The sequence below is a fragment of the Struthio camelus genome, chromosome 2 (assembly GCF_040807025.1).
Source record: "Struthio camelus isolate bStrCam1 chromosome 2, bStrCam1.hap1, whole genome shotgun sequence".
Lineage (NCBI taxonomy): Eukaryota > Metazoa > Chordata > Aves > Struthioniformes > Struthionidae > Struthio > Struthio camelus.
This window is the reverse complement of record NC_090943.1, coordinates 1029661-1050470: the sequence shown is the minus strand read 5'-3', so window position 1 is coordinate 1050470 and position 20810 is coordinate 1029661. Positions and strand designations below refer to the sequence as shown.

Here is a 20810-nt window from a genome sequence, read left to right as displayed (position 1 = left end):
TTCCACGCTTATCAAGGACGACGAGTGATACCTGCTTTCGGTATGTAGAGAGCAGCAGTTTCCCACCAAGACTGAAGCAGTACAGTAAGCACACGTTGCATCATGATCAAGTAAAGCAGTGCACAGATTTACTACCTTAAAAATCTCAAATAAATTCTCATTTTTATATATAAGTCTTCAGAAATCAAAAACTATGTGAATACACTACAGTAAGTACTGTAAGACTGGATGAAAGTTAATTCCTTCAGGGAAGTGTTTCAGATGCACCAATAAAACCAGTTTTCAACAGTGTACTTAATCCATACGATTCCTATTGCTCTACAGCTATTGGAAGCAAGTTCTGCAGAGCCACAAAACGCACAGGGAAGCCGACAGACTGGCGAGGGAGACGGCAGGCACACACGCGGTGCCTCCCTTCTCCAGTGTAGCAAGGCTTCAGCTGGCCTATGACCCAACCCTAGGAGCTGCTCCAGCACCAAGAGAGAGGCTTTCTAGTCGACGTCCCTCCCTCCACCCCGACGGCAGCGCCGTGCTCGTGCGTCCGGGGAGGCTGGTCGGGGCGACAGGCCCAGAACAGCTCTCTGTTTAAACACGCGAGGCTGCCTTCTGGACAGAAATAAAAATATTTGCATTTGGGCACACTCAAACTTTTTGACTTCCCGCCACACGCACTGCCCAGGACTCGGTGTGCTGCTCTCAGCGCACCCAAGGACTGCGAATAACCATACCCCAGAGAGAAATCCAAGAACACAAAAACTCTGAGCTGCTACAACTTCAAGTATGGTACATCTAATTTTTGAAGTCCACCTAAAACGAGCCAAGCTAGGTTTTGTTTCTGGCAAGTTAAGCCAGACAAATACAATTGTCAACCCCCACAAGAACGGGGGACGCAGAGTAGCGGGGCTTTCTTCTCCCCAGAGCCATTTTTCTAAGTAATTGCACATTTTAAAGAAAAATTTAGTTTTAGTATTCTTTAAAATGAGGACAGGTGGAAAACACATGGCATCTTGTCTCCAATTACGGTAGCTTGCACTCCCCAAATAAAGTTCTGTTGTTTCCAGGGTTTTTACTGCAATTCAGTTGTCTACTGCCCAAAGGAGAAGCAGCTCCTGTTATGAAGCGCACAGTACTGGGGGGAGAGGAGAGGAGTCCTCCTACCCAAGGTAGGCTAGCGGGCCTAAGTCACCACAGCACAAATATACTGCTATTTAACACTTGGCAGTCAATACGCCAAGGCTTCCTCCGAGCAGGAGACTACACAGGAGCGGCAGGAATCATTGAACCATTTTGTTGCGCAAGTCTGTGACACCATAATTAAGAGTCTGAAGGGAACATTAGATAAACTAATCTAACCCACTTAAGAGAGGCCTTAATTTCTCGCTCTGGCAAGACAGAAGTTCAGTGTGGAATACAAATGAGTGCATTTAATACAGAAGGCTGACTGACTCGCTGTACTAAGCTTTAAAATAAACAAACAGTAACTTAAAACTATGAAGTAAGAGATCACCGATATACCATTTTTATTTAATCTTCCATATACGGTCTTAAATCAATGTGGTTGCCAGAAAAACAGGAAATTCATCAAATTTACAGGAAACCGTTCCTGCTTAGCCCACCTGGATGATTAGATCTTGTTTCTAAATTGAAGGAAAGAGCTACACGGGCAGCATCTTCTACCTGCTGCCATCCGACGACCGCATCTGAACGCACGCCTGGCTCCACTCCAGCGTCACACGAGCAAACAGATTATTCGGTGGTCAACGCAACATACTTTTGTTTCAGCAAAGAGTTGGAGCATTGTGCAGCGACCAATTGCTCACTAGGGTGAGATCATTCCTAACAGTAAACTATCAAAAAATCCTTCTGTTAACGTGCTGTTGTACCTCAGGAAGTTAGCTTCATTTGATTATTAATTTGTAAAGAGGAAGTTTCAAGAAAGGCTTGCTTTACTGATCAGGAAATATTCAGGACTTCCCTAGGGTTTTCCCCTTTTTTAAGTTTCCAGCCCTTCACAGTTAGAATGCTTCAGAGACCTTTCACAACTTTTAGCCAAGTTATTAGAAATGTGATAAATGGATCAACTTCTTACTCCAGATATCAGAGTGTTTGAGGAGGGTTTGTTTGTTTGTTTTTCTTGGTGCTTGAAAGAAGCGACGCTTTAGACTCCACAAGTTCACTTCAGTTGTGCTTGGCACTCATTCCAAAAGCAAGGAGAAAAGATCCTAAACTGTCCAAACCTGGCCTCAGGCTGCAAAAGAATATGCCAGGACAGCGGGAGAAGATTGCTACAGTGCAAAGTACCCTTCCTGAAGAACAAGCAAGAAGGACAGGCAACAGAAGAGCACAAAAAGCAAGAGGATGCTGAAGAAAGAAGAAAAGTGTCCATATTAATTTTTTTTTTAATATAAAATCCAAAAACTGGCCTTGGGCTCCTAGAGTTCAGGTTGGAGAAGTTTGGACACCTACACTCGAAAGATCAATTCAAGAAAGATTACCTAATCTTCTCCAGCACCCAAGAGGCTCTAGACAGCTAAATTCTCCAAAGCTTCACTGTTCACAGCTCTGATGTTTTACCTGTCCGATGGTGCTGGCACCTTGACTAAGCTGAACATCTAACATATTCTAGACTCAAAAGTTTTGGCATCCCCACCCAGGCCTCCAGAGAAGCTGATCCCACAAATACACTCCGAGCCTGCCGAACACGCACAAACAGCATTAAGCTCAAAGAACACCAAAGCATGTAGGGTGCCCCGATTTTACATGAAGATGACTCCACACTATGGAAGCCGGAGATCCCAGTTCAATTTCCTCTGCAGACTGAAAACATTCAAACCCATCTACCTACTTTGGGAGAGCATGTTGCCAGCCAAGTAGCCACCTCCGACTCTTCAGACACAGTGGTCAGCTTCCACAGGTAAGCAAGACAAGAACACACATGTTACGAAGCCTGAAACACCAGCAAGACTCACCCTGTCTATCCCCCTCCTAGCTGAGCATTCTCGGTTTGGACTCCTGTTTCCATGTTTCATGCAAGATGCTTGTTGGATAAAAGCAGAAATACCTAAGAACATAAAGCCAGGACCCAAGACTGCTGACACCCGAGTGTCCTATTCATTCTGCTGCACAGCTGAACCTTTCGGTATTTGAACCTTGCCCACTATTTTGCTACAGTGATAACAATTCTCATCTCAGCCCCAAGCAGCAGGAGAAAAATGGAGGTAGAATTAAAATTTGTCATTGTATAGCACACACTTGAAAAAGATCATAAACGCAGTGGCATTTATTGCTGGCTACATCATAGAAATTAAGAACAAAGGCAAGTAAACTAGAAGTTATGCAGTCTTCAGGAATCAAAAAAAAAAAAAAAACTTTGATTATGTTCAAGGAAACAATCAATGCCACAGCTCTCTAGTGGGGCACAGTTTGTACCTTCTCAACTCACTTTTCAGAAGGAAGCCCAGAGGCTTTGGGAAGTCTGACCCCGCGGTTGGTTTGTTTCTTCTTTTATCAAGGCATCTGCTGCCTGGAATCCACCAGGCTCTGCAGCCTTTTGGTCTTAGCTAGATGGAATGAATGAGTCACTCAATTAACCTAGAGTTCACCCAAAATAAATGGGAAAGCAAATGATAGTCTTTAATCAGATCAATCCAGTGGGCATCTTGAATGGACTGCGGGTTTTTGTTTTGTTTTTTAAAGAACAAGGGGCAATCCAACAAAAGTCATGTAGTAAAAACCCAGTAGCCACGAACAACCCATAGGCAACCTCCGGACAAAAAACAACAACAACCACCACATACAAAAATCCTACCCCCCCCCCAAGAAATACACTACCTTCCACATACTTTTCAGAAGCATAATACTGAAAAAGGGAGTATAATGCAAAGCTTTAATCCAAACCTTATGGCTCCCATGCTTTGTCATATCAAAAGAAAAACTTTCAGAAGAGGAGATAAATGGGGACACAAGGGCGACTAACATGACATGCAAGCTGGAAGTTTGATAAATTCTGCTGAGAAGACAAAGGTAATAGCGCTAACCAAAGACAATCTTTTTTATTCAGAGCTCTAGAGTCTTTTGAGCTAGGTTAGTTCCTCAACAACATCAGCGCTTGCCTGTTTATCAGTTATGTGCCTTCTGAATGAAAGGCTTTTTTTGTCATAATAGGTCAGCACTGGTGACACGGATGAAGAGTCTGTTTAGAAGACTCCTTATCACGCACCTAAAGCGCGCACAGAATCGCACATAAAGTCTGGAGTACAAGCAGGCTGTCGTACAAAAGCCACCACTAAATACCTAAGGCTCCACTGCAAGTTGTTAAGAGAAGTCAGCACACACTCACCACCACCCAAGCATGGAAAGCCAGAAAACAAAGGATAAAACAGGAAACATTATGCTGCTGTATAAATCCACGGTGCACCACAACTTGAACGCAACATACTTCTGTTTGCTCTTCCACTCCAATCTCTAAGATAATAAAATAGACTTGGAAGTGGTACAAAAATGGGCTACAAGGAGCACAAGAAGTATGTGGTAGCTTTGCTAGGAAGAAAGGCAAAACAGACCAGGGATTTTCAGCCTTGAAAAGAAATGAGTAGGAATGCTCATGAGAGGGGTCCATCAAATAAAGAACAGCGCGGTACGGCGATTATTTGCCATCTCTTCCCACGCAAGGGAACTAACTACGGTTGCCACTCCTTATCAAGAGCAGCCTTGAAACAAGATGTGCAAAAGAGTATCTCGTCCTACATAGCCACTCTGCGCAATCTGTCTATAATTTCCTGTAGCGGTAACAACAGTTTCTGCGGGTTCAAAGAGCAATTAGACTAGTGAACACTTTGTCATTTAGGGGGATATCAGCCACAAAAGAAAAATCACAGTTAATCGGTGGTCTCCAAGGAACCTGGGAGAGCTCAGCAGGACGCATCAGCATTTGGTCCCTGTGGATGACAGGGTGCCAGACCAGACGAGCGCAGGCAGGATGCCCAGCTGGAGGCACCTTCTGGCTGACCTGTCCTAGTTGTGCTTCCCCTTGATCCCCCCCCCCCCCACACACACACACAAATATTCTATGGAAGTGGAAAGTGTCCTTGATTTCAAGCATTTTTTTCTAGCATTTCTTCTCCCTCCAACCCCAACCCCAAGGAAAAGCCTGGGTTAGAACCTCAAGTATTAACAGGAAAGCTGAAAAAACGACTTTGAAAAAAATCTGGTATCAATAAGTGAGAAGAGCGGCTGGTAGATGTACAGCTTCCCTTTGCAGTTTGATTCCTCTTTATGACCTAATAATATCTTTCAGCTTAATCCAAAGCTTATATTGCTTAAAGTAGTTAGATCCAATCATCTTTCATTTGAAAATTAAAATAATTTAACAACAAAATCATGTAGATCCTCCAATTCACTTCCGAAGTTTTTTTTTTTAATATCTAGGTTAAAAATTTCGCAGGAAGAGGAGGGGGAAAAGACCAACCTTCAACAGCATCTTTATGTGCTAGGTAAGATCAGAGACAACCTCTGTTTTTCACTTCTGTATCAGAAGGTTTGCTTGTCAACCTGTACATATATTATTTCTCAATTTATAAACTGATTTTTTTTTCCAAGTGACAACTATTGAGAAAATATGATTTTACAGTTCTACAGTGAGCATGCTCTAATGCATTTCAACTTAGATTGCCTACTCTTATGTTTACTGTGTTAACCTCTTCAAACTTGCAATCAGATGCTGCGCTGAATTAGTTCATTAAAACACATTTGCAAAAATAACTCCTGGTGGAATTCTGATGAGATGCTATAGATACATACTGGCCAGCCTTGAAACCCCCCCAAAGCATTCAGTAAATTAACTTGACATTTCTTCAACTAAAGCAAAAGCAAGATCACTAAATAACACATGCATACTGTAAATATATAAGAAGAACAAATAGAGTTTAGTTCCATACAGATTTTAAGAGCAAGTTCTGCACTGTATAATTTTATGTTCAGTTCATGTTCAACCATTTGATTACATCAGCACCTCAAAACGATATTAGAAGACGTAAAGCTTGCCAAAGAATTTCATTGGGGAAATACAACAGGCACAGTCAGCATATTTGGCTGCTGAAAAATAAGGCTACAGATAAATTATATACTAGAGAAAATAAACATACCCCTGACTCAGAGGAAGAAAAATAGTTTAATTTTGCTCAATCTTAGGTACTTTCAGGCTTTCTACAGGCATATCACAGATAAAAAGCAGATAAGGCTTCTGTCATAAATGAATCTGCATAAGCGCCAGGCACTATTTCATATTTCCCAGCTCCACAGGAGAGCACCTTGCCTGCAGGATACAACAAAGATCAGGAGGAGTTTGGTCTTGGTAAGCTATGCCATCTGTGGAGCGGCGTTAGGAGATGATCGGTGGGCATTTAGGTCCTATTAGCACAGGATGGAGAGCACTGCTTTCATTAACATCGCTGATCAGCAGCGCCAAGAACATTTCTCGCAGGCAGTCTGCATTCCTCCCACTCCCCAAACGCAGTTCCTCTAAGAGAAAGCTGACAAAGAAAAGGAGGTCAGAAGACAGACAGAGGGATGGTCTCACTAACGACTCCAGACCAGCTGGCCAACTCCTACAAGATCAGGCTTTAAAGACTGGAAGTCCCAACCTTGACTAAACGCACAGGCTTATTACACCCATAGAAATTGTCTCTCCTTTTTACTCTTTGGGGGGAAAGGGAGCGGGAGATGCTGAAACGATATTACATTCAGGAACGCTCCATGTACAGTGTTTACTGGTATACTTGAGCTCTGCTGAAAATCTAGATACGTTGACCTCAGACCTTACCCAGAGCTACAAACGTATTATTCACAATACAACATCGCATTTGCATTCAGCTCAGGCTGAAAGCGGGGGCAAGAGAAGTAAATTCCCCCATTCTTTTCACTGAAGATGACTCTTTAAAAGTGTCAGCACTATTTCAAAGCCCAGCATTTTAGCACAGCTTATTTAGGATGCAGGAGAGTAACAAACAGAACTAGGAATTAAGTTAACTGCTCCGTCCCTCTCCACTCCCTCCCTGAGGCGAGAAGGGACACAAAGCGGTACCAGACGCAAAAACAGCAAAAGGGAAACATCGTAAAAGACATAATGAGCAAGAAGATATAAAGTTATCTCATTACACAATAAGACATGAATATCTGGAATTAATCATCAATTTTAAAGCCCTTAAGAAGAGCCATACACAGATTTTTTTTTCCCCCCCAATATGTATGCACGCATATTCCCCGCCTCAGTGTGAATACATGTGAACATCACACTTGCAAGAACAGCCAATCCCACTGTGGCTTGTAGCTAGCACGCAGCTCTGAAGTTGAACTCTTAGTTCAGGAACAGACTAGGAGATCTCAATACGTTTAGTGACCCTTTGCCAGAATCCAGTTGGCTTCCCCGGGTGTACATAGCCGTCCCTTAACGATCACCCTTGAGCAAAGGGCTTTGCTTTTGGAACGCTGCTATTCAACGCTGCCCTACTCATAGCATAAAAAGCCAGTTTTGACTACTGCACAAGTCTTTTCAAGATAGCCATACGAGCAAGGGAGAAAAGAAAAATGCAGGAGAAAGGAAAGAATTCTGTTCTGGCATTATTCAAAAAAAAAAAAAACCAAACTTGATTAAGAATAAAAATATTCAATATTCAAGTCAACAGAGGGAAAGTCAACATGACTCTCAGAAGTTCAACTTTGGAAATACATTATGCACAAGAATAACACAGCAACTCTTATTTGAGGAAATAAAAATGTAGTTTGGAAGGAGTTAAGTCTTTTAAGAAGCATACTGCATGCACACAGTACAGCTCTGTCCCTAATAACTTAGCTTCCCTTCCACAGCTCTGACCCGGTCACTCCTCTACTTGAGCTCTAAATGTATTCCTCTCACTTTTCAAAGGGAGTTCAAGTTGCTAGTACAAACCTGAGTATGACTTTTCATTCTGTCTGACAGTCAACTACCAAAATAATTTTTCTGTCCTCCCAGTGTCACTTTTGGACCATCTACTTGAAAAGGAAATCTCATTTTATCACAGGAAGTCAAGCCCTGAGGGAAAATTTTGAGAGATCTACAACATGTTTAAATAAGACATGCCATCAGCTGATACCAACCAGAGTTTAGATGTCTAAGAGTGCTGTATGAAATTACATGCTCCAACCAACCCTCAAATAGCCTTTTTATTAAAAGGACCTTTGAAGAAGGAAGGGGGGAAAAAAGAAACCACATACATCCAATACTCTCAGATGACCTATAAAGAGAATCTGGTAGGCAAAACCACAGACAGAGGAAAACAGCAGTGCGGGTCAGACACCAGTCCAACTGATATGGATGCAAAGAACAGAAGCGGATAGAGCAAAGCAGCAGTAGCAGTGGAGTGGAGCAGACCCTCAAGCACAAAAACAACTCATGGTAATAACAAAATAAATAAATAAATAATTTTAAAAGTCAATGCTTTAGAACGGAAAACCTCTGTTGAATGTGTAGAGAGATTTCTAGCTGCCTGTCAAATTCAGCTTTTCTTGTTAAGTGCAATCCACAGCCATTGACTAATCCACCTTTGGGTGCTCGTTACCCGATAGCAAGTCCAGCAGGCTCTGCCAAGAGAGGGGAGCACACACTGGACGCAGACAAGCATTTGCATTTGCAACTGCAGACTAGATCAAAACAGAAAATCCTAGGGAAGTTACTGTCTCCAGCAGTAACTAGCATCAGCTACAAAAAGAAGCTTCAAGAGTCACGTTGAGAGACAAGCATGGAAGGACGTGCCCATAGGGAAGTCTTTTAGCAATATCAGCTCTCAGCGGTAATTTGGCAAGTTAAGTTCTTAGCTGAAGAAAGCTACTAAGCTTGAGGTTGCAAGAAGCTTCATTACGCTCCCCAGGCTCACCTCCAACCCAGTATGAATCTTTCAAATTTATATTTACTCATTGCAGGAGAAGGATTCTCATGAAAGCTGTCAAAAAAAAAAAAAAAGAAACACACAGTACATTAATCTCTTTATTCTTGTTATCAAAACTATAACAACTCTTCAAAATTACTCAGAATATAATGAGTTAATGATGCAACAGGACAGCACCTTTTTTTTTTTTTTTTAAACACCATTGACATCTATCAAATTAATGCCACAGCTCTGAAATAAATACAGCTTATTGGAGACATTTGGTTTTCAATGTCATATAATACTTATCTACACTCACAAGCTTAACCATTAATCCAAGTAAAATAAGCATTATATTTAAAGAGAACTATAGGCATGTAAATGCTAGATTCAGGCAAATTGTAGGATTTTCCTTTAAAAGAGAATTCTCAACCTGAAATTATGTTGGTGCAAAAGCAAATAAGCTAGGGTTACATCAAACACTGCTAATGCAGGTATACAACCCTATAAATCCAGTCAGTCATTCACCAATTACACCAATGCAAGCTGCTAAGAGGGTCACCGCAGGACAAATATGTAATCCCCAATGTGACACTTGATCCTATTGCCCTACGTGATCTGTCCAAATCCCAATGACAAAAAAAAACCCACAACACACACACACAAACTCACACATTTTACTCAAGAGACTAATTGGAAAAAAATATATATATAGCCCTCAAGAACAAAAGATGAATACATCTTTAATGTTCATGCTGGAGCTAAATGGTTAAAATACACTCTAAGAAAAAAAAAATATATATATATACAAGTATGCTTTAACCACAGATTAAAAACATCCAAAAAAGACTAACACTGAAGATTAAGTATATTATAGATTCAAGTGTAGATGCAGATTTGTTACATAAAATTTGGTTAAGCCACCCACAGCATCCTACATGGAGTTCCCATCGTCCGAGTCACAGCAGTACCACCTGATACACATATATTAGGTGACATAATACTTGGTACCAAAAACATTTAACTCGAGATGTGAACATCTGCAATGACTACTAGCTTCACAGACATCCTGGCAGCGATTTCCAATCATTTCGTCCAACTGGAAGTTTCTTACAGTGCTGGGGTAGGTGGAGCTAACTTACACTTCGGCAGCGGCATTCGACATACCGCAGCAGGAAGGCAAACGCTCAAACAAAAAGTATCAGTTGCTGTGCTGACCAAACGTTTCCTCTCTAATAATAAAACAGTTTGAAGTGTTTCCTTTATATCCCAAGTTCCTTTTCAAAGGTTCATCTTTGCCTTTTCAAGGATAGGAGCAGATATCAGTATATATGAGTTATAATATGAGTTAAAATCAGAGTAATATTTTTGAAGTTGTGAATCAGTAACTAATCTTAAGACATTTTATTTTCAGGATTCAGTAAAAGGTTAAGGTTGTCTGTATATGCAGTTGTACCTTAAAATCCACAGCTCCTGCTGAGTAAGAAGCCCAAATCATCTAGCTCATTGAAAACCCTTTTCCGACTCTGCTTTCATTTTACAACCAAGAAGAGAAATCATTCACTCCTGACACAAAAGTCAGGAGGAAGGAAGAGTCTGTGACTCAGTTTTCTTTGTCTCATTCCTCTGCCTCCTACGCCTGCAGAGCCTAATTTGAAGCTTCTGCTGCAGCTGGCTTATGAAATTTGTCTTTGCTTTTCCAGAGTCTTAAGAATTGCAGCTACTTTCACTGCTATTAATTAGCTACCTACGGACAGCAGTAAAACCGTTCCGAGATTCCTTAAGAGCAGTGCAAATAAGCATAGAAACATATCTAAGAGCAGCACTATACTAAACAAAAAGCAAAAGAGGAGCAACCTTTGCAGCGTCGGAAGATTAAGAGAAGTAGGCCTCAAAGAGGCCTGGGAAGGGATGAGAGAGGAAAAGAAGAAAAAAAGAAGCAACCACCTTAAGTTTCATTGTTATTAAAGCTATTTCATTCCGATAGAAAGGGAACCTGACTGTAGACAGTAATCAGGCTACAGGTAGGAATTAAGCACTTGGATGTCCTACAAGCAGAGGCCGCAATTATGCTTTAAAATGGTTTCCATAAGCTGCTGTTTGCAGTAGGGTTTCTCAGTATTTCCAATAGTATTTCAGAACTGACATTATTAATAATTTCACAGGACTACTCTAACACAGACCAAGCCATACTTATCTATGTGGGAAGAGAGCGTGTGAGAACATCATTAGTCACCATCAACAGCACCTAATAGGCCAGATGGACGTTAGCCGAACCCTTTACGAACAGCCTTTTACAGAACTGCAGACCGCCTCCTCTTGGAGTCCCTAAGGCCAAGTCAAGTTTAAACCGCTAACAGCTGGACTCTCAGAAAATACATGATATCCTCCAGGAGGGATTACAGGAAAACTCCCACCAAAGCACAACTCTCAGATTTCCAGTAATATTCTGGCTTGCCTTGCCTTTCCAACAGAAGGTATATACGTTTTTTTTGAAGCCTCAATGCTTTGCACTGCTCTTACTCAGTCATACCACTGACAGTGTTTCTCCATCACATTTTCTGCAACAACAGAAAGCCAGTTTGACGTGCTCTTGGCATCTCCTTCTCCAACTGCTTCGTTCTACCTCCTCTTTAACGGAACTGATTCAGCTTCTAAAAATAGTTCTAGAAATCCCACCTGATCATTGACCCATTTTACAGCACAGTCCACAAATAGTTGTGTTGACATAGCAGAGAGCATTATGAAAGTGTAACACGGAAGAGGGCTGGCACCTCAAAGAAGTTTTGTTTCAGAAAAATAGCCTTAATATGGTACTAAACCCTCAGTCCCAAGCTCCTAGAAGGACAAACTGCCAGAGTACCTATAGCAGAGCTATGGTTAGACATACCACAGTAAGTGCAAGAAACAAGTGAGAAGTTGGTTGAAGGGGGGGGGGAGAAGGGGGGGGAAAAAAAAGGCACATGCATATTTCTTCTCACTTTCAGGGGATTTTAAGGATTACAAACCTCAATTAAGTAACGTGCACATATACATGAAAGTCGTCAGTTTGAGAACTGAGGGTTCAAAAACTCGGGGGGGGGGGGGGGGGGGAGGGAAGGAGAAGGGAATCAAAACAAGCACGCTCAGAAAGCGGCATCCCCAGCACCAAAGGATTTTCACTAGCAAGTATGAATTGATCTCATATCCTAACACTTCAGGAGTCGTAACTGGATAGTATGTAAACATACTTTGAAATTCATCTGATAAAAGCTCTCATAGTTTTACTTTGTTTAAAGCAAGTGTCAACACCCTAAATTCAGCTGAAAAGCAGCTTTCCAGGATGATGTAGCCGTAATGCAATTTTACAAAAGGAACAATGACTCACTCCCAGGCAGGAATGCGCTGGAAATGTATGACCTAACCACACTCAGAGAGAAGCTTGCTTTTTCCAAAAGATCTAGCTTTAATATATACAGTATCTTCCCAACAATTAAGTTTTGAAAAGGGAGATATCTTGAACAAAGAAGTTACAGAACGACCTCCTTTTTTTTGGCTTATTTCAGTTCTAATCAGCCCTGCCCAAAATTCCACCAGCCTAACTGCAAGCAATTCACCCAGCCTCAGTCTCAGTCTAAAACTGGGCATCTTCTTGCAGGATTACATAGTGTGTGACTCACTCCCCTGGCCATACTGGCACTTCCCATCAAGTCAAGGACAGCACCGACCCAACAAAAGAAAGAAGATGCCACTTCATCATCAAATACGGACGAAGGCATTAAAGTGTTGGTACCTGCTAGATATGAAACATTAGCAAGCTATGAGCACTTGACTGACTAGTAAGACAGGCCTACTTCACGTTCAACTGGATTCCTGACAATCTTGCTAAAGATCCTCTGAAAGGCTGATTTTTAAGACTTTATGTTCAGACAGCAGCAACACAGCTTACTGAAGAAGCTGCCTGTTATAATAATATAAACCCAGAACGACTACATATACCTAGGAGCCCAGCGACCATCCCTTGGGTTTGAACCTGCATTGTGCTCAGTACATCTTACACTTTGCCCCTCTTATCCAGTGTATTTGCAAGTATGAGTGTAGGTGGAGAATGGCAGCGAGGATCCTAATCATGCTAATGGCTCTGATTAACTACATACTTCTCCTAGAAGCTTCCTGCAGCTACACGAGTAGCTTGATAGCTAGGATGCAGCATAAATGAAGTGATCATCCCATTTTAATCTCTAGCTACGGCACGCATGTCACGTTACCCAATGTGCAGAGATATACCTAATACTTAACCTTATTTCCAGCCACCATAGTAGCGTAATTATTTTGGGCAGGTCATGAAAACTCTAAATCTGTTTGTGTCCACAGAAACCCCTTTACAAAGAAGTTACTACTCCATGAGACTACAAATCTAAGCTTTTTAAAGGAACGCCAATATAGGGTCTATTGCGGTACAAAAGTCTGCCTGAATTATGCCACTAAAATGATTTTTTTCTTTCCTAGTTCTGTCCAAAGCCCATGGCCGTGATAAGCTTTATTTCAGAGTTAGTATCTTGCTACTCCTTGGGAGAACTACTAAATTGGCTACCAACTCTCTACTAGGAGGAAAACCCATAAGACGTCAGAGAAGGACTAAAAGAGCAACAACAAATATCTTCTAATATTGAGGAGGTTGAGTAGGCAGGGAAGAAATCAAACTCTTCCCTCCTCATTTCCAGGAGGAGATGCGCCTATAGCAACACAATAAATAACCCACCATCCTCTTACTATCCAGCAGTATTTAAATTGAAGAATGGGTATTATGGGGTTTGAATATATAGTTATTTATCCTTTTTTTTTTTTTTTAATCTAGGTAGTACACTTACTCTTTCAACAGTGTTCCACAGGTTTTCTCGAACAATAACTGCAAACACTCTGCTATCAAATATACTAATGTTTGCAAAATATGGGCTTGTATGACAACACATGCAATTTATAAGTTATTCAGAGGATAACTAAGATAAAAACTGTTCCCAAACAGGCTCACTTTTTTTTCCTTTGCCAATAACCTACAACACTGTTCTGATATCTTAAAAAGAAAAACATGCTAGAGCTTAAATACTATTTAAGCATGACACTAATGTCTGTCCATAATTTGGGGGGTTAGAATTCCCGCACAGCCCAGTTTTAATGCCAAGAAATTCAGGAATTAATTTCTAGCATTTAAATTTCAAAAACTGTATTAAGAAGCCTCCCCAAAAGCAACATAGGGTGCTAGTGTGAGCCAAAAAATGTTTTATTCATATTGCTACCAAGTTAAAGTCTGCATTATATCCACAGCAATTGATTTCACTGACCTTTTCTTCCCACCATGAAATTCTTTTACATGTGCAAAACAGTAAGTCATGAAATTGGCTTCTGAGTTGTAGGAGGCCGGAGAAGTTTATCACAAGGAAAACATGGGTTTGCCTGCTATACTAGCCTACCTGTAAGGCATTATTCACACGGGCTGTACTTTGTTCAACCCAGCTTTTATGCCACCTACTCAAGAATCTGACCCGAAGGACCTTTACCCCTCCTTCTGCGAGCCAAACTTTCTGTAACAGACGATGGTGGCAGTGAGATGGCTCAGGCTCAACGCTTAAGCTCTTCTGCCAGCACACTGTCTACTGCGATTGCTGACCCCTGCATTTCTCTGATCTACAGCTGAGTGTAATTTAATTTCCCCTCAAGAAAAAAAAAAAAACAACAAAACAAAAAAACACAGTTCAATACCACTGTTAAGACATCAGGAAGCCATGCACATGGATATCTAACTAAGCAAAAGATTAATTTACTTGAGGTGGGACAGGAGGTGTAAACATGAAGCTGCAGGAAATAATCTGCCATTCAAAGCAATATCAGTTTCTTTACGTTTTCCTTTGAGACTCCAGACACACATCCACAGAACAATTCGCCATCTACAATCAGACTGGCAACAATACGATGAGTAACATGCCTTGAACTCCAGTTCTCAGAGGAGGAAATTCAAATTTGATCTTCCAGTCTACGCCTCAACTAGCAAAATAATTTATTTGGGATTTTTTGGACTACAACAAGATCTAGTTATACATTATCTTGGCTTGCAAGTAACCATCATTTTCATTTGAATTGTAAGTAGTTTGAACTCATCTTGACAGATTTATACCCTGCCTGACCAGTGGCTTCCCTTAGTCATAAGTTTGGCACACATTAGAATTTGGAAATCGGTACCTCAGCGCTATGTACCTAGTGACAAATGTGTTTTAAACACTGCGCAATTAACTAAACTCTTTTTCACTATCTTCAGCTAACAGAAGACAAGCTAAAAAGAATAAACCAGAGCAAGAACAAGCCATAGATTTTTCTTGCTAACAGCAGTGGGTCCAAATTAAAACTAGACCTGAACTCTGTTAGAATTCAAATCCAATTTAACAGTTCAGATTCATTTATTTCTAGGGAAGAGAGGTAACCACTAAAATACCATGAAGGTTTGGACTTCAATTATAATGACAGCTCTTTTCACTAAAATTAAGGCTGTGTCAGCCTTTTCACAAACATCAGAAGAAATATGTAATTCATTTACTTAAACCAAGTATTACACTTCATAAAAGAGGCTAAAGAATGGAAATCAAGTCATAGCCCCACCCTCCACGCATCCTTACCAACAGCCTCTTTAAAAACACACACACACACGAAGTTGCTTTATTTCCATTCTACTTCTGTTGATCAGGTTGTCTCAGGCTTCTGTTTTGTCCTGTTTTTTAAATTTAATGCTGCAATAAAAAGAACAATTTAAACAATATTTAAAACCTGACATTACGCAACAAGTGTCCCTGAAAGTTAAATGAGTGAGCACTCTAAGACCAAGTATTTTTGAAGCAGCATTGCCACCTTTAAACAACACTTACCAGTACAGTAAGGGCACTGCACACATGTATACCAGAGTAAGTCCAGCCTGGTTTCAGCAGCTGATACTAGAGGCTGTCCTGCGTTAGGGACCTCCTGGTCTCGTTCCTCCACTCTCTACGATGCTCACAGCCAACACTTACAAAGCAGAGGGCAAGGGCTATAATGATGCCTTTACCCACAACAATATACTACTCATAACCTTCAAAGTTTCCCGCAGACAAATTAGGCAACCTGTTAAAACAGATCAGATACCCTCAAAGGGTGAGGTTCTGCAGTTCCCAGCGCCGAGCCGCAGTGTTCAACACGCCTTGGAACCAGGCCCTCAGACCCCTGACTAGGACCACGTTAGCCGACTGACAGAGCTACTAGCTTTTAAGAAACAACCTGATAAAGTCAGATACTAAAGCTTCAACACGTATCCGCCCTCAGCATAAGCACACTACCAAAAGGCTTCTATTTGTTCTCGGAAGACGGCAGTGACTTGATCCTCCCCTAGTATCACTCAAGGATTGGGGGCAGGATGATTCACAGAGCCGCACCAGTGGCTGTGGCCTAGCTGGACTTTGAGCACCATGATCATCAAACCACTGACACAGCTTTGTATTATTTGATATATCATTTCTGTAGAGGCACGTACAACAGATTTAATAGCAGTGTCCATCAGTTTCGGAGTCAACAGTCACATTGACAAGCAGATCAACTATTCTACCTTTCTGCTTGTTATTCATCAGGAAGAACACAAGTATAACCAAAGAAAACAGAAGACAGAGGATACGGCTGCTATCGCAGTAGCGCATCAGTTGGGCTGTTTTTGAATTGAAACACCTATCTGTTTTGACCTGAGCAGGGCAAAAACCCATGAATCCTCCAAACTGCATCTGAAAGGATAATTAAAAATTCACCACTTCTCATTGGGGGGGGAGGGGGGAGGGGGGGGAAGAGAGGAGGAGTCCAAGCAATTCTGACACAGCCAAGTTTGCTTGGCCAAGTAGTTACTTCTGTCGTGATTGACAGCGCTAACTTCGCTACTTTAAACAAAGTTGAATTATGACTTTTTCAAATGAAGGAAGAGTTAGTAAGTTGCAGCACTACATACCACTAGATGGAATAATCAAGCTGTAACAAAGAGGAAACAAAGTTCTACAGCTGAAAAACTCCAGCACGGTCCTGCCTTCTCAGTTTGCAAAATGAAGCTACATCAGCATCACACGCAGAGCTCTGTCTGCATAAAGAGCGGGGGTACGGAGAAAGGAGGTGCAGAAGAAGATCTGCTATTCCACAAGCTTAAAGATTTAAAAAGCGCTTAGATGTTTATGATGGTATTCAACTAGTCTTTCAGACAAACCGCTAAAACTGTACGCGAGGAAGAATACCGACCTACAGAATGCAGAAACTCAAGTTAAAATACTTCCACTTCTCCCTCCCCAAAAAAAGTTTAAAAAAAAAAGAAATAAATTAGTTTATTCTTACAGATAGTAAGAACCTTAATACTCATTCTGGATTTGGGGGAAAGAATTAAGATAAGCAGCAGCGCAAGTAAGAATTATGAGAAAACATCAAAAAAAAAAGAAAGAAACCCAAAGCCGACTAGATTCAGGCTCGAATTCAGACTCGGGCACGCTCCCAGGACGGGAGGCGGCAGGAGCCCAGCGCATCTCCCGGCCCGGAGGGGGCTCTCGGCAGGACCGGGCAGCCCCCAACTCGCCGGGAGCGGGGCCGGGAGCGGGGCCGGGAGCGGGGCCGGGAGCGGGGCCGGGAGCGGGGCCGGGAGCGGGGCCGGCCGCACCCACGGCGCAGCCCGCCGCCGCCGCCGCCCCTCAGACGCGCGTCCCCGCTGCGCGCCGCCGCAGCCCCCCCCTCACACAGCAGGGGAGGGGCCCGGCCCGGTTGGGCCCGGCTCGGCTCGGCTCGGCCCGGCCGGCGCTCCCCGCGTTACCGCCAGCGGCCCGCTTCGCGCCGTGCCCTCGCCCACAGCCTCGCCTCGTCTCCGGCGCCACACAGCCGCTGCCCGCCCGGGCCGCCGCCCGCGGGCTCCGCCCGGGCCCGGCCGCCGCCGCCGCCGCCGCCGCCGCTCGGGGTCCCCCCGCGCCCTCTCCCCCCCGGCCTTCGCGCGAGGCCCTTACCGGAGGCGGAGGGGCGCGCGGGCTGCCGCCGGGACGGAGCCGCCTGCTGAGTGTCACTCTCCCCTGCGGGCCCGGCCGGGGGAGGGAGAGGGAGGAGGGAGCGCAGGGACTGCTGGCTTCACGCCGAGCGCACTAACCTGCTAGCGCCGCGGGCGGGCTCTCGGCCGCTCGGCCAATGGGGCCGCGCCGCGCCGGCGGCCAGCCAATCCGCGCGAGCGCGGGCGGCGGGGGGCCGGGCGGGCGGCGGGCGGTGCTGAGGCGGCGCGGCAGTGACAGGGCAGCGGGGTAGGGTGCGGCGCGGAGGGGCCATGGCGTTGGGTGGGGCGCGGCCGGGCCGGGGGGGCTGAGGGAGAGGGGAAGGCGGAGGGGAGGGGGGCTGGGGGACAGGGGGCGGAGGGGAAGGCAGCGGAGGGGTGTGGGGAGATGGAGGTGAGGGGAAGGTGACCTGAAGGGAAGATGTATGGGGAGATGGAGGTGAGGGGAGTTGGGGCTGGCAGGAAAGGGCCTGAGGGCTGAGGGCTGAGGGGAAGGGGTGAGGGGAGAGGGGGCTGAGGGGAGACGGCTGAGGGGAAGTGGTGAGGGGAGAGGGCTGAGGGGAAGTGATGAGGGGAGAGGGCTGAGGGGAGAGGGCTGAGGGGAAGTGGTGAGGGGAGAGGGGGCTGAGGGGAGATGGCTGAGGGGAAGTGGTGAGGGGAGAGGGCTGAGGGGAGAGGGCTGAGGGGAAGTGGTGAGGGGAGAGGGGGCTGAGGGGAGACGGCTGAGGGGAAGTGGTGGGGGAGAGGGGGCTGAGGGGAGAGGGCTGAGGGGAAGTGGTGAGGGGAGAGGGGGCTGAGGGGAGAGGGCTGAGGGGAAGTGGTGAGGGGAGAGGGCTGAGGGGAAGTGGTGAGGGGAGAGGGCTGAGAGGAAGTGATGAGGGGAGAGGGCTGAGGGGAGAGGGCTGAGGGGAAGTGGTGAGGGGAGAGGGGGCTGAGGGGAGAGGGCTGAGGAGAAGTGGGGGAGAGGGGGCTGAGGGGAGAGGGCTGAGGGGAGACGGCTGAGGGGAAGTGGTGAGGGGAGGGGGCTGAGGGGAGAGGGCTGAGGGGAAGTGGTGAGGGGAGAGGGGGCTGAGGGGAGAGGGCTGAGGGGAGACGGCTGAGGGGAAGTGGTGAGGGGAGGGGGCTGAGGGGAGACGGCTGAGGGGAAGTGGTGAGGGGAGAGGGGGCTGAGGGGAAGTGGTGGGGGGAGGGGGCTGAGGGGAGATGGCTGAGGGGAAGTGGTGAAGGGAGAGGGCTGAGGGGAGAGGGCTGAGGGGAAGTGGTGAAGGGAGAGGGCTGAGGGGAGAGAGCTGAGGGGAGAGGGCTGAGGGGAAGTGGTGGGGGAGAGGGGGCTGAGGGGAGATGGCTGAGGGGAAGTGGTGAGGGGAGAGGGTTGAGGGGAAGTGGTGAGGGGAGGGGGCTGAGGGGAGATGGCTGAGGGGAAGTGGTGAGGGGAGAGGGCTGAGGGGAGACGGCTGGGGGAAGTGGTGGGGGGAGAGGGCTGAGGGGAGACGGTTGAGGGGAAGTGGTGAGGGGAGGGGGCTGAGGGAAAATGGCTGAGGGGAAGTGGTGAGGGGAGAGGGCTGAGGGGAAGGGGTGAGGGGAGAAGGCTGAGGGGAGACGGTTGAGGGGAAGTGGTGAGGGAGAGGGCTGAGGGGAGAGGGCTGAGGAAGGAGGGGTGAGAGGATGGGGATCTGAGGGGAGATGTCTGAGGGGAAGCAGTGAGGGGACAGGGAGCTGAGGGGAGAGGGCTGAGGGGAAATGGTGAGGAGAGAGGAGGTTGAGGGAAGAGGTGGGGAAGCTGAGGGGAAGTGGTGGGGGGAGAGGGGCCTGGGGGGAGATGGCTGAGAGGAAGCGGTGAGGGGAGAGGGAAGTGAGAGTGGTGGGGTCTCACTGTGGAGACAGCCAAGTTTGAGGGTGGATGAGAGCTGAAAGAAGGAGACCCAGTGGCTTGGGGAGGGTGAGGCAGGACGGGAAGGCACTGCGTTTGGTGGGAGAGAGGATACCCCTCTGGGAGCGCATGCGTGCCTGTCACGGGTGGGGGACCCATCAAGGAAGGAGGGTCTTGCTGCAAAACATAGCGTCCAGGGCAGGAGGAGGGTTCACCCACCCCTCCAGGTGGCTGAGGAACAAATGCCAGCGGCACCTTTGCTTACGTTCCCCTGTTGCCCTTCGCGTTCAGAAGCATGACCCTCCTTGCATGCAGGAGGACAGGAGAAGGACAGGAGAACAAGGTATAGGGATGAAATGTAAAGATTGTAAAATGGTAAGTGATAACAGAACATGCTTTTTACAGCAGGCGTAATTGGACTGCACATGGCTGAAATGCATGTAGTAGAGTGCAAAAAAGAGGGGTCACATGAAAGATGAGACCGTCCAGAATTGGTACAATGACAACAGCCATGTAGGAGGGGTATTGAGCCTCACGCTCCACGAGTTAAACAATTGCAGCCTATTATGTGAGTTAATCCAGGAGAGGGGGAGGGAGATCATCCCATATCTGTTTACTGCAGGGTTCCTGCATTTGCCTCAGGGGGGTCTGTGTCACTCATCTGAGTGGAGGGAGCTGCAGAGCTACTAAATCTCATGAGAATATGTGACACATTGGCCTGCTAGATAAGGAAATCAAAGTGTGGTGACTAGATTAAAACTAAAATGGGTGTGTCTGTAGTGTCTGGCCACTTGATGGAGGAAACACCCTTTGCATCAGGTTTGGAAAGGAGCACTCTCCATCCACGTAGAGTTAAGGTTGCAGCTTCTGCCCCTTCCTTTCCTGCCCGAGTGTTGAGAATATGGATACACTTCCAGGGCCACAGCTTTTAAGGAGAAGGTAGGGGAAATCCCATGTCCTGATGAAAGGCATATATATAACAACTGTT

General features: G+C 45.3%; 1 protein-coding gene across 7 annotated transcripts in view; it reads right to left on the bottom strand.

Moving 5' to 3' along the window:
• Positions 1 to 18051, bottom strand: part of MAP4 (microtubule associated protein 4) — a 153154-nt gene extending 135103 nt beyond the window's left edge. For 5 of the 7 annotated variants that reach the window (XM_068933972.1, XM_068933971.1, XM_068933977.1 and 2 more), the window contains exon 1: positions 17918 to 18051. The gene's annotated coding sequence lies outside the window, so the exon portion shown is untranslated. The remainder of the gene's footprint in view (positions 1 to 17917) is intronic. The other 2 variants (XM_068933978.1, XM_068933974.1) reach the window with 2 other exon arrangements.
• Positions 18052 to 20810: the final 2759 nt, after the last annotated feature.